Source organism: Triturus cristatus, chromosome 9, assembly GCF_964204655.1.
Source record: "Triturus cristatus chromosome 9, aTriCri1.1, whole genome shotgun sequence".
In the NCBI taxonomy this organism is placed as follows: Eukaryota; Metazoa; Chordata; class Amphibia; order Caudata; family Salamandridae; genus Triturus; species Triturus cristatus.
In genome coordinates, this window is record NC_140592.1 from 1,236,080,331 (window position 1) to 1,236,090,476 (window position 10,146).

Sequence of the window (10,146 nt, forward strand, 5' to 3'; positions counted from 1 at the left end):
TGTTGGTGTCTCCTACCTCGCAGCCTTCTCCTACCTCACAGCAAAGACCTGGAACACCCTGCCTCTCCACCTCAGGCAATCACCGTCACTGCCTCAATTCAGGCAGGACCTCAAGACCCGGCTCTTCGACTGAACCACAGTGCCTTCGACCGATCAACAGCCATCCTCCCACACCCCCAGCACCCTGAGACCCTTACATGTGAGTAGTCGTGCTTTACAAGACACCTGATTGATTGACTGACTGATTGATTGACTGTGTAGTGTGGAATATGTGGCCAGGCAGGGGTTGATGCAGTGCTCGATTGTCTTGAACAGTGTTCTGGTTCTCTTTGCGGCTTCTTTGATGGTTCTGGTATAGGGTAGTGCTTTCTTTTGGCTGATATGTGGAGCTGTCTGCCTGTTGTGCTGAGTCGTGTAAGTATCACAAGCTCATTGGGATTTCTGGTTTTCATCCACTTTCTTTCCCATATGTGGATGGACAATTTATAGCCAGCGAGGTCTTTAGAGTACCCGAGTGCTGAGGGTTTTGATTTATGCTTGCTTGTTCTCTTCGGAGCATGGATGTTCACTTAGTTTTTCAAAAAAGAGTTGGAGCTATTTAAGAGGGTGCTGGCAATGAACGTGGAGTTGGCGAGGCGAGAGAGGAGTTCATTCATGAAGTTGCCAACTGAGATGTCTTTGAAGAATCTGAAGAGTTGGTCTTCTCTTTTGGGTTTATCTTAGTTTGTTGGTTGAGTGCTGAGCACTGAGCTAGGGATGAGGAGGGGGCCAGTCCAGTTCAGGCGTGTATGTGGAGTACTGCACGGTGTGCGCTAGTGAGCATCAGTTGGAAAGTGTAGTCTGTACTTTGAGGGGTGTAGTAGTTAGTGGGATGTGTAAAACGTTGGTTCTATGTGTGAAGAGGCTGCTATGTGAGTGTTTGTGCCGACGTGGTCTGGATGTGCAAATGGATGATGGGAAACAAAGCCCTCTTGTCTCGTTTAATCTTTTAAGGACAGTTTTGACAGGTAACCAGTGATGTCACTTCCTGTGCAGATGGATGATGGTGGGAAACCAGTGCACTCACTTCCTGCGCAGATGGATAATGGGAAATGAAGTCAAGTCAAGTCAATTTTATTGGTATAAAATAAGAAAAACGGTCACAATATTAACAAATGCTACATACTATAAAAATGTCAATTAAAATGTAATAATTTGTGTGTTTTTTTGCCAATTTTCCAAGAAATTTTCATTTCCACTTCAATTATTAGTTTCATAGAATAATATCTAACAACCAACCAGTGTTGCATTTAAATCGTGGCTATAACTATAAGTGCAATTTAAGTGCCATTGTGCATATGCATATTATTGTTGCATTACTTCTAATTGTACAAAAAATACTACATAATAGGCATCAACTCACAGATCTAAAATCACTTAGAGACTCTTTAAATGCTAAAAATGTCCTTTGTTGTTATCATAAATACTTTGCAATGTTTATCATCTCTCGACTGATGAAGAGTAATTAAAGTGCCATTGTGCATAAACATATCAAATTAATACATTAGTTCTAATTGTATAGAATGCTGCAAAACTGCATATGTCCTTGCAAATCTGGAACCTCTTGGAAGATCTTAAAACTGTATTTCATAATCGTCTTGTTCATGGCCACTGTACTAACTCGCTGTTTATGCTGTGTCCATAGTGGTCTGTTTTAGTATTTTGACTTGCGATGTCCGAAATTTTGGAAATTTGCAGTTCATCTGGGGGTCAGTGCGATCTAGGTTCTCCAATATGGCCGTGCGGCAAGTTCGAATCCCCCGATCATTGAAGGTGCACGTAAGCAATATGGGCTCCCTTTAGAGCAGGATATATGCAGATCCGGTGTGATATCTTCTTTTAAAGCGCCACATAGTCTGAATGATAATTTGATCCTTTATATCGCCATGCGGGTTTGTCTGCCATGTACGGTAGCACCCCAAACCAGATGGGCAGTAACTTTTTCTTAGAATACGCTGGATAGGTTGTGAAGAGATATGCTGCTGGTTGCGGGATGAAATATGTTTGTATTACCATCCAGGCATGTGACCAAAAAGTGGATTTATTCTTGTCATCCATAAGAGAGTGGATTTTAGCTGCTTTGTTGATTGCCCAACAAAAAGTTGGGTGTGACAGATTTAAGTCCCATAAATAAATTGTATTTGTTTGTTCCAGGGCCGACCATAAATATTTATTGTAGTTAGAGTTTGCATCATTCCTCAAAGACTGCCATAGAGCACTGACCAAAGGGCTAGATCGATTGATTTGAAGTTTTAATAGTGTGATATCTTCTTGCTATGCGTTGTTGTGTTAACACAAATTCCAGACAGACTTGCGCGGGTGAAGCATTATAGGGAAGCCCAAAAACATGTTTATAGAGATTTATTTGGAGTTTATCTAGGATTTGTGCGTCTTTTCTGTGCATAACCACACTCGCGTAGGCCAGCGTCAGTGGTCATTTTGCAGTAATGATTGATAACAGTGGCTCAAAGCAAGACCCATCCAGTTTCTTGGCAAGAGCAAAAAAAGCGTGAGTAAAAGCAGTGTTTTTTCTCACCATATACTGCTTGTGTGTCTGGAAGTCACATTTCTTATCAAAGTATAAGCCTGGGTACCTGTAATTGTTGACCTCTTCTATGCTTACGTTTCCTACTTTTATTTTAGGAGGGGTGCTAGGTTTATTCCATATTGACATTGTTTTTGTCTTAGTTGCATTCATTTCTAATTTATTGATATCATCAGCATCTGAGAGGTGTGTCAGGGTCAATGGTCCCAATCTCGGAGGGTGAGAATTTACCCGGTCGAGCTGGGGCGATAGACTAGCCATGAAAAGGTAAACAGGTGCGGAGCAAGAACACACCCGAGCTTGAGGCCAATGGCTGTAGGTATTTGCCTGGACAGTCTTGTTCTGTCCGCCATCTTGATTTGAATCCATGTATCAGTATATAATAACTCAATAGCTCTTGAGGTTTTTTTTGTGAAGGCCCCACCGCCTTAGTTTTCCCCATAAAAGGGCTCTGTCAACTCAATCAAAAGCCCCTTTTAGGTCTGTAAAACAGAGAAACAGTTTTTTCTTCCAGCGTTTACATTTCTCAGCATCTGTTGTTACTACTAGCAAGTTGACGGTGGTACCATAACCTTTCCAGAAACCTGTCTGGTGGAGTGGGGTCACATTATTGGTGTTAGACTAATCAACTAAATCTTCCAGGACTAACCAGGCATAGTATTTAGCTTCTGAGTCGGTGTGCAATTAGCCTGTAATTTGCTGGATTTTCTGAATCTCCCCCCTTAAAATTTGGGTTTATCATCGACCCCCTCCAGTTGTTTGGGATTATTCCCATGGACTCCACCTCTTTGAACAGTGCCGTTATCGAGTTGGCCTGGTATTTCAGATCTTGCTTAAATATAGGTTGCAGAATGCCATTAGGGCCTGGTGCACCGTCGCTTCTACCAGCCATGATGACTTTACCTCTCTTGCCGGTGCGCAGTATGAGTATACTGTTGTAAATAATGTATGGACACTTCTATTTAAGTTACAAGTAAGAGCACAGCTGAGTGCACACCTCGCCAGCTGACCATCCATTAACTGACAAGAGTGGAACACTCCGGTACAAGTTAGAACAGGTATTCTGAGAGGCTGAGGAGGTAAGAACACAAAGGAAGGCCTAATGACCGCAGGTGGCCAGGTTGAGAGAAGCACAAATATACAACACATCTTCCACCTTTACAGGGACAAAAAGAAATAAAGAAACAAAACACAAAAATGAAGCTTAATGCATGGAAGACAACAACAATAATCATTAAGACAGGTAGGAGGTCTACGACGTCTTGACCTATTTCATTCGCAAAGGCAAAGGAGCGTTTCGGGGTCAAGATTGAAGGGTGAGATGAGAGACATCACCAAAACAACCAACAGGCATCACCAACACCTACTCCCCTTAGACTGACAAAAACAGGAAGAGACAGTCTACTTTCTCCAATTTGTCCTTGTCCAGCAAAAACAGGAAGAGACAGTTAACTTTCTTCAATCTGTCTCTGTCCACCACCGCTTTCCGCTCCAAGTTGAAGATGAACAGCTCAACAGATGCCTCCATGCTTTAGATTGCAAATATATGGATTTAATGTTCCCGAAGAAATTATTGAAGCCAATTTTTTCTCTGTCCTAGTTTTGGACTAGCTGTCCCGGTAATGATTCTCTTTCTCCGGTTCTAGACTTCTTTCTCCGGTTCTGGACTTCTTTCTCTGGTTATGGGCCTCTTTCTCTGGTTCGCGGCCTCTCTGGCTCGGTTCTAGTTCTGGGAACTTTGCCCCCTCTTGGTACTGGTTCTGGGACATTTGACCCCTCTTGGTACTGGTTCTGGGACCTTTGTCCCCTCCTTTTCCTAGTTCTGGGACCTTTGTCCCTTCTTCTTCTAGTTCTGGGATCTTTGTCCCCGTTGTGGGCTCTCTGTTCCGGCTCTCCATCGTGGTTCTGGGACCTTTGTCCCTTGCCAGTTCTAGGTCCCTGTTCTAAGTTCACTGACCCGCTTCGCGGCTCGCTGTCCTGGTTCTGAGCTCACTCCCCCAGTCCTTGGCTTTCCCGGTTTTGGACTTTAAGTCCCAGTTCTATGTTCTCTATCCTGGTTCTAATTAGGTTTGCATTTCACCTGCCATAGTTTTCTCCGAGTCAAGTGCCTAGACAATTATGGCTCCAGGAAGATAAAAAGTCCCCTTAAAGTCAATTTTCTACCAACATTGAAATACTCACATTTAAAGATATTTTTTCAGAGGTCTTGTTGTTCAGTGCCATGTCCTTGAATCAGTCTTCATCAGAACTGTCTGATCGGTTATCATTTGCCACATTCCAATTTTCCCGTTTGCATTTCTTCTCTTGAGATTCATAGTCTTTCTTAGCTTTTGAACGGTGGTGTCTCTTCTTATGACTTTTAGACTGATTTTTGTTTTTATCATCTGCCTCACTTGCTTCCGAGCTGCACTCTGTCAAATCGCTGGAATCAGATGAATCACTCTCCTGCCCAGAAGATGATGGTGGCTACTGTGCAGGGTTTTACGAGTTTTTCTATCTTTCATTTCACTTATTGTTTCTTTCGGAAATGCTCTCATCCGCGCTCTCACTTTCAGACAAAGACTCAACAGGCTCCTCCTTTTTCCGCTTCTTCAGCTTTTTGTGCGACCGTTTCTTTTATTTTTTTTCTGGAACCTCTTGGATCACTTGCGTTTGCGTGACTCTTGCTCTGCGCTCCGTCCAAGGCGAGAAACATTCTTCCCATTCACCGTTTGGGCACCTTTCTTTTCATCACTATCAGTATCAAATTCTTCTGGGTACAGCTCTTTATAGCCACTATGACCCCATCTCTCGGGGATCCTAGTCTCAAATTCATAAAAGCGTTTATTGAAAGACCGAACTCTTCGAAGCTCCTTCCCCGAGGTCACTGGACCATGACTTTTACTTTTTATGTGCCTTTGAACATCACCATCAAAGCCATCACAACGCATGTGTGTCTGTTTAGGTTCAAATTTCTCATGGTACAACTCTCTGTAGCTGCTATGATCCCACCATGCACCATCTAGTGAGGCTCTGCTTTGCTTTGTTTCATAGATCTCTTTTGTCTGCTTCTCAAGTTCTCGGATTTAATGACACACAAGATGGCCGCCTTGCTCTGAGTCGAGATGCTGCTCGATGGTAACGCCGCTTCCTAGTAATGCTCGGGTGTGCGGGAGTGGCGCATGCGGGGAGGAATGCACGCACCCTGAGGATGGCTCACAGTTATGGAGAGTGACGTCAGAGCTGCCATATCAATTTCTTCTACTTTCTTTGCCTGAACCCAAATACGGAGCGGGACCAAAAGCGAAAGGCTTCAAGGAGATACCGCTTCCCACAACGCACTGTGCATGTATAAGTGGTGCATGCAGGGAGGGACAAACGCAGACCAGCAATTGACTCACGGTTGGGGCGAGTGACATATGAGGTACTTGCTTCTTCTTTTCTTTTCTTCATTTCGTTTTTTCTAGTTTTCTCTTGTTTCACAGTTTTCTAGTTTCTTTTTCTCACGTTACTGGCAGCAGATGGGTGGACCGCCGTGGGTTCTTGATGCAAGGTGTTGCTCGAGGCTGTGCAGGAGACATTCCCTCTCTGGTCTGGTCAGCCAAATTGTCGCCAAATTGTTGTAAATAATGTCTGGACACTTCTATTTAAGTTACAAGTAGTTTTATTTAGGAGCACAGCTGAGCGCACACCTAGCCAGCTGGCCAGACCATCAATTGACAAGAGTGGAACACTCCGGTACAAGTTAGAACACTCACAGGTATTCTGAGAGGCTGAGGAGGTAAGAACACACAGGAAGGCCTAATGACCGCAGGTGGCCATGTTGAGAGAAGCACAAATATACAACATATACCAGAGGAGTTCAGGAAGTCATCTTGTCCAGCTTCTTCTTTTAAAGATGGTTTTGTCGGGAAACCAGTCAACATAGAACATTCCATCGCTAGGGATATGAGCGTTGATAAGATCCCCTTCCCATAACAATGCTGCCATATCACACATCTCCATAAGAAGGGGCTGTGTACAGCAGGTGTGATTTACACACTCTGCAAACTAACAGGCATACAGTACTGAAAATGTTTATTGAGGTTAAGCCCAAGCATATACCTTAAAACAATGTATTAATTTTTCATTTTTACTCCTGATGTAACCAGTTCTTTAAATGGAGATATACTAGTACTCATGATTTAAAGTCCCTGTTTGCTCCTGAGAAATGCTGGTAATCTTCTGTTAAATGTATTTCAGCAGTGCTGAGAAGTGCAGGTACTCTCCCTTTCAAATTAAAGAAGTGCAGGTACTCAGTACAGGACAATACCTGCCCATTTAAAGCAGTGGATGTGAGAGCCTAGCAGATCCCACTATGACATCAGTAAACATTAGTAAAGTGGCTTCCCATTGGTCAACATCCCTCAAAATGTCAGGTCTTCAGCATCATGTTAGGATGGGCAGTTGAGAGTGTGGGAGCCTGGCCAATCCCCGCGCCTGGCTCTCCCCTTGAGTTATGCACTGATCACTGTTACTGTGCATCTCCTGCAAGCATCTCTCCTTATGAAGTGCTCGGATGACTCACAGCTAATGCATATCTGATGCTTCCCTCTTCCCCGCCTCCCCCTTGGTTCGACAAGAAATAGACGCAGCTTATGACAAGTTGATTTCTAAACTCAATCCTTCCTCCTACATGTTTTGTCGTAATCACCTTGAGAAGACTATTTGTACAGATGTTGTTTTATTTTTGACACCCCTTTTCTACAGCTCAGGTTTAAGGGGAAATGCAAATGTTGCATTTACAAAACCTTTACCATAGGAAACTGCGTTATCAAATGGTCATTGTGCAAAAAAAGGTACAAGAAGACGCCAAACTTTGGGAACAAGATGTTCAGGCGAATGGCTCACTCAAAAGATTGACAAACGATTTTCAGGGTCATTGGTCAACCAGAAATGTCATGGCTGGAAGACTCTGATGGGAGACTACAAATTGGGTAAAGAGGGGGGTTATTTTTGTATTTGCAAATATTTTATTAACGTGGAGAATATAATCTGGCAAAACCTATGAGTAGACCAAAGTTTTCTGACCCCTGCGCAAACACCTATTTATCCAGAGGTCAGAATTCTGAGATTCGTGGTGTTTGCTGACCAGTAATTAACAGGTGTGATACAGTATGCACATTTTGTAAAATTTCAGGATGTCAAATCCGCCAGAATTTAATAGAGGAAAAGTGCACGGTATTTCCCATGACATGCACGCTTTGATGCAGTAATCATCAACTATGCATATTATTTCCCAAAAACTTGAAATAGATACAATTTATTGCACTTGATAAATGACGCACTCTGAGGTGCTCATATTGATGGTCATAGTTGGGGGGGGGGTCTTAACAAATGTGCATTAAAAATACAGATATGTATTGGCAGACAATAAGGACCACTAGGCCTATAGTTTTGCATGGATCTTCATTACATATTTTATGCTGCCTCTAAGCACTATATGTAAAAGGTGTTACTTTTTACCATTTGTTTGTTACTCAGTTTACCAGCTTCAAGAGGATTGAAGGCTGAATTAGCCTAGCAAGGAATCAAGTATGTACCTTTCAGACTTGTTCGTAGGGAAGGGAGCCTCCAGGGTTTGCGCGATGGCATTGCATCAATTTTAGGGGCTGACACAGGCATTTGGGGAGTTCTTGGTGCGAGAAAAAAAGACCGGGCCCAGCTGCAGACTGATCTTTTTGGGCATTGAACTGGACTCTGTGCACTGGGTGGGGCGGCTGCCTAAGGACAAAGTGGAACACACCCAGGCCTTTCTTTTCACGGGTGGCGGGAGAAAGTAGGATTGAGCTGACAGAAGCTGCTGGTATTCCTGAATTTTTCATGAAGGGTGGTGAGAGCGGGGAGAACGTTTTGGTGGTGCCTCCGTATGGCCATATCAGACGCAGTGCTACCACACCACAGGGTGAGGATTTAGATGGGAGTCAGGGTAGATTTGAGAGTGTGGCAGAAGTTTTTGGCTGTTTTCAATGGTGTGTCTGGATTTTGTGGAGGAAAACACAGTCTGGCAGGTTCAAATCTTTTTGGATGCTGCAGGTTGAAGTAATCTAATAGTAATCCCAAGGGCCACACTTACCAGTGGCCCGCAATATTAAGTCAATAATAAGCAGTTGGCAACGTAGAAGGTTCAAGCGTTTATTGGCCACAACAGAACTCTACATAGAGGAGCCTCATCGAACCTCACCCATCAGGTGCGCCGAGGAAGACTGCTGGCACCTTGACAGAGTCACACTTATATACATTACAGATTCAGCATACAAAGCATTGCAAGTGGAAAAGTACCAGTTAGTCCTAGAGCTCCTAAATGAGCTCATACCATCTGCCCGTATAAGGTTACTATCTCGTTCAAAGAAGGTCGGCCGGGTGACTCCCTTTCGTCTCGGGCACAGAGGAATTTAGCTTAGTACTCCCTACTGCAGATGTGACCTTGGGCCTCGGCCGTAAATACAATTCACCCTGTCTCTAGGCTGGTACGAGCTAAATCATACAGAAGGGGGTAGAGAGAGACACGTGATACGAAGCACGACCGTTCATGATTCAAGATGGCCGCAGTATGGTTTTTCGGCCCTTTCTATCATGCAGAACACGAAGAACTACTTTATAAAGCAGTTCTCGATACATATGGAGTAGAGATGCAGTCTAAGATACATTATGCTAACTACACATATGTGACTCGAATCCCACAGATCGGCCCTTTTTAGCATAATGTAGCTATTCATGGAACTATTCTTCGAAAATCCCCTCGTCTATTTGCATTATGTCGTGTATCTCTTTCTGAACTAGTTGAGCGTTTACCTTACCCTGGCTGGCTTTAGTAGTAGGTAAGGCAAGGCGAACTTGGGTGGCACAATAGGAGCAACAAGCGGGCCCACATTGGATGCAGACACAACAGGTGAAAAGGAAACCTCCTATTCCTAGAAGGACCATGAAGATTTTCCAACCCCAGGTGGTAAGGAGATCCCAGAACCAGCCTGAAAAAGACCAGGTCCCGGTCTCCGTGTGAATCTCGGATGCCAATCGATGTAACTTCTGTATGGCCAGATGGACTGAGGGGGCGGAGTCAGGTATATATACACAGCAGGAGCTGCCAATCACTCCACATGCTCCTCCGCGATCGGCTAGGATAACGTCTAAAACAAGGCGGTTCTGAAGCGTCACAAGTCGGGTCGCTTGAAGCTCGACTGTGATATTTGTCAGTATCCGAGCGGTGGTATTTACTACTCCCTCTACTACCCTGGACAATCTTCTAATTTCTTTACTGGTCAAAATGGGTCCCCATATAGGCAGAACTCCCTTTATTATATCAACAAAATGTTGGGCAGGGGTATCAGTCTGATCAGTAGCATCTTCATTAGTTTTTACTGAGTCTAAGCTTCGTCGGTTCAGTGAGTGGGATCGGTGGTAATCAGAAGGTGCCATATAAACAGGCGGGTACAAGAAGGACAAGTAGCATTTACCTGACCATCCTCTGGGAAGCCAAGTGTAAGCATTTTCTCCACACACAAAATATACATTCGGGGGAGTGAGTATAGGTGGGCTGCTAA

General features: G+C 43.9%; 1 pseudogene; it reads right to left on the reverse strand.

Annotated features, from left to right (window-relative positions):
• Positions 1-4,816: 4,816 nt before the first annotated feature.
• On the reverse strand, positions 4,817-5,649 carry LOC146799689 (uncharacterized; annotated as a pseudogene).
• Between the last annotated feature and the right edge of the window lie 4,497 nt (positions 5,650-10,146).